The following is a 4,402-nucleotide window of genomic DNA, read 5'->3' as shown; positions in this document are numbered from 1 at the left end:
ATCTGAACTTTGGATTAATGATCTGAATTTTGGATTAATGATCTGAATTTTGCGGTGTCTGGCTAAAAAGGATTCATGGTTCTTTATTTGTCATTCGCACCTCATGTGGTACATGTGGTGGAACAAAGTTATGTTCACAGGGTCCAGTTATATCCAACAATAAAATGTAAAATAAAAACAGTAACAAGATCAAAGATATGAACTAAACATTCACTAATCACTAACAGCATAAAAACATTACGTCGAACAGCAGCACGAACATGAGTCTGTGTGAGCAGATGAGCACACATGAACACAGCAACATTAAACTGATCAGCAGCAACATTAAACTGATCAGCAGCAACATTAAACTGATCAGCAGCAACATGAAACTGATCAGCAGCAACATGAAACTGATCAGCAGCAACATGATGTGATTATTCTGGTTAGACATTCATGAGTGTAACAGCCTCAGGGTAGAAGCTGTTCCTCAGTCTAGTGGTTCTACACTTGATGCTCCTCAACCTCCAAAAATGGGACCAAACAGATCTTTTACCAAACTGTTGGTCCGAACAGCTGAGACTTTGATTTTAGTTTCATTCCACGAGTTCTGAATCTTTTCAGTTTTCAGTCACCCCAGAACCTCTCGTGCACGTCGTGCTCGTTTGTTGTGGTTGGTCTTCGTCCTTCATGCTGTCGGGAAAATATTGCATCTAAAACTGAACGAGCCATGATGGAAACAGACTGTCCTCGGTTGGGGGAGGGTGGGGGGGGTCCAGAGACATTTGATTTGTTCCGTCGAGCTTCTTCCCACACTGCTCCTACTGCTGCTGCTGCTCCTCCTGCTGCTGCTGCTGCTGCTGCTGCTCCTCCTCCTGCTGCTGCTGCTGCTGCTCCTGCTCCTACTGCTGCTGCTGCTGCTGCTGCTGCTGCTGCTGCTCCTACTGCTGCTGCTGCTGCTGCTCCTGCTGCTTCAGACTCTGTCTGTTGGAGCTTCTCTGTCTTCACGGCTCCATTAACAAACTGCTGGTCGTGCAGCAGAACCTTCTCTCTCCTGAAATGTGCACATCTGTTCCCATCTGGATCTGTCTGAGCTCGTCTCCGGAGTCTCGCTTCGATTCGTTTGTTTGGTCAGAACTTCTTCTCACGGCTTTGAGCTGCAGCTCTGCTGGTTCTCGTTTTGAAAACGATGAGACAAAAGTCCAATGTTTGTGGACGACGTGGGTCGTGTGTGGATGCTCCGGGTTCTGGGTCCGGTTTGGATCGTCAAGGTTCTGGGTCTGGTTTGTCCACTCAGCTGGGCTCTGAAGAAACTCAGAGTCACAAAACAGAAAACACAGTTGTTGTTTTTTTACTTGAAGATTAAATATTTTGTTTGTTTTGATTCTTTAAACATAGTTTTATTATAACGTTCGTGCACGGTGGTTTTTCTACGTGGAGCCGGGAGGACGAGGCTGAACAGCTGAAAATACTTGAGAAGAAAAAGAGCTGACAGGATTCATCCAACATCCATCATCCATCCAACATCCATCATCCATCATCCAACATCCAACATCCATTCAACATCCATCATCCAACATCCATCATCCATCCAACATCCAACATCCAACATCCATCCAACATCCATCCATCATCCATCCATCATCCATCCAACATCCAACATCCATCCATCATCCATCCATCATCCATCCAACATCCATCCATCATCCATCCATCCATCATCCATCCAACATCCAACATCCATCCATCATCCATCCATCCAACATCCATCATCCAACATCCATCCATCCATCATCCAACATCCATCCATCCAACATCCATCATCCAACATCCATCCATCATCCAACATCCATCCATCATCCAACATCCAACATCCATCCATCATCCAACATTCATCCATCATCTTTAGCTTCTTCCTTTATGTGTCGGGGGAGGGGTCACTGGTGACCATATGTAGCAGTCACTGTGCGAGGGGCGGGGGACAGCCTGGACGGGTCTCCAGTCCATCACAGAGACACATAGAAACAAACGAGACAAACGAACATCCACTGTCTCATCGAGGGACAATCCAGAGTTACCAGTAAGTCTTACGTGCATGTTTTTGGTCTGTGGGAGGAAACCGGAGTAAACATGCACGGAGAGAACATGCGAACTCCACCCAGAAAGGTCCCAGGCCAGGATTTGATCCAGCGACCTCTCGCTGAGAGGCAGCAGGTCTACCCACTGATCCACCGTCCCACCATTTTGCAGCATGATGACTCTTAATATCCATTTCTTCAATCGTTTAAAGGTGAAGTTTGACAGGATCAGGACGAAGCAAGAAAGTCTGGATCAATTATTAAATATAAAAATATTCATTGTGTTAAAGATGGAACAGGTTTTTGTTTTGTGGATCAATTTTTGTGCCAAGCAGCAGGAAGCTCTGATGTTTCCTGCCTTCACACCTTCATACGTAGTAAACTACCTTCATGAGCTTCACACAGAGTCAGGCTCACGGCTCAGAGCCTCCATCCTGAGATCACATGATCACATGATCCTACTGAGGCTCAGGGCTCAGAGCCTCCATCCTGAGATCACATGATCACACGATCCTACTGAGGCTCAGGGCTCAGAGCCTCCATCCTGAGATCACATGATCCTGTGATCTGATGATACATGATCATGTGATCCTATGATCGTGTGATCCTGATATCCTGTGATCTGTGATCCTGAGGTTGCAGGTTCACTCCCGGGTTGTGTTGAGCAGCTGTCAGATCTTCCACATGAGTTCGCTCGCTGTGGCGACCTTGAAAGAACGAGGCAGCTGAAGACACTTGGTCTTTGTGTGCTTCAGGTAAGATAAGGTGGAACTTTATTGATCCTGCAGGAACTCTAGATGTTTTTTCTCCATTTCCTAAACACTCGCCCGACAGTTTCCCCGGCAACAATTTCACAGAAACAAAAACAAAACGGTGAGAACCTTTTTGGATTTTTCTCAGTTGCAAAAACAATTCGGTCCATGGATCAAAGTAGTCGTGTTTTTTTAACCATCCTCCTCAACTGGATCCTCTGGATGTGGAGGAGCAGTGGTTCTCCTCTGAGTCTCTCCTGGAGAACTGAACTTCTCACCTGATCTCTAAGGAGAGTCCAGCTACCCTGCAGAGGACTCCTTTAGACCTCCTGGATCCAGGATCAGGTTCTTTCAGTCTACCCAGAGTTCATGACCAGAGGTGAGGATCCAACACTCTCCTGTCCTGAACCACCACCTCCTCCTCCTCCTCTTCCTCCTCCTCCTCCTCCTCCTCCTCCTCCTCCTCCTCCTCCTCCTCCTCCTCCTCCTCCTCCAAGTTGTGAGAGGAGGAGATCCAAGCTGCAGCAGGAGGTCTCGGGTGACGTTCTCCACGCTCGTGCCAGGACGGCTCATCACGGCGAAAAATGATTCTTCTCATGGAGCGAAGCAGAACCGTGACCAGAACCTTGTTGTGTTTAATGGGTTTTCCAGAACCGAGCAGCCTCGGGCCAAACCGAGCCGTCCACACACTCGTAAAGTTCCCAGCAGAACCGAACCGCAACATCTCACACGATCTGCTGCTGCTCACCAGAACAGAAGCCACGTGTGTTTGAGCTGCTGACCCGGACAGAACCCGGACAGAACCTGGACAGGACCTGGACAGAACCTGGACAGAACCCGGACAGGACCCGGACAGGACCCGGACAGAACCCGGACAGAACTCGGACAGGAAGCTGTAGATGCGAGAGCGGCTCGTTCAGACTCGGAGCAGACCTCCCCGCTCGGACACTCTTCTCGAACTGTCCTCTGAAGAGGTGCTGGTTTGAATCCCAACGACCTTTAAAGTTTAAAATAAATGTCCAGGTTTTGTTCTGCTCCGAGACGCACGTCTTCTTGTTTCAGATGGAAACACTCGTTTTATGTTCAACCCAAACTTTAGTTGTTCTTCAGATTTCAGTTTCCTGTTTACACCTGACTGTTAAATATATTAATTAATTTCTGTTAATAGTTTTAATTTTTCCTCCGAACGTTCGTCTGTCGTTCTTGTGAACATTATTTAAAAAATGAGCGAGGTACCACTTCCTTTTGTTGTGGCTGCAGCTCCACGTAAGAAAGGTTCCTTTCAAAAACTGGGTCGTCACGTCAGAATCCAAGATGGCCACCACCTTGTGTTTCGTTATTATTATTATTATTATTTAAAGCTTTATTTATCCAGGTGAGTCTCACTGAGTCACGAGGACTCATTTACAGGGGAGACCTGATTTAGACAGACAACAATAAACAACAATAAAAATAAGTAGTGTTATAAAACAATGTTATGGTTAGCAGCATGGTCCTGTTAGCAGCATGATTCTGTTAGCAGCATGGTTCTGTTAGCAGCATGGTCCTGTTAGCAGCATGGTCCTGTTAGCAGCATGGTTCTGTTAGCAGCAT

At 46.8% G+C, this 4,402-nt stretch overlaps 1 protein-coding gene across 1 annotated transcript in view; it reads left to right on the top strand.

Moving 5' to 3' along the window:
* adgrg6 (adhesion G protein-coupled receptor G6) overlaps window positions 1–4,402 on the top strand; it is a 68,522-nt gene that overhangs the window by 10,593 nt on the left and 53,527 nt on the right. The gene's annotated exons all lie outside the window — the stretch shown is intronic.

This window comes from Nematolebias whitei, chromosome 12 (assembly GCF_014905685.2).
Source record: "Nematolebias whitei isolate Nwh7 chromosome 12, NemWhi1, whole genome shotgun sequence".
Lineage (NCBI taxonomy): Eukaryota > Metazoa > Chordata > Actinopteri > Cyprinodontiformes > Rivulidae > Nematolebias > Nematolebias whitei.
Note: the sequence above shows the minus strand (reverse complement) of the source record. Positions and strands in the feature narration are given on the sequence as shown.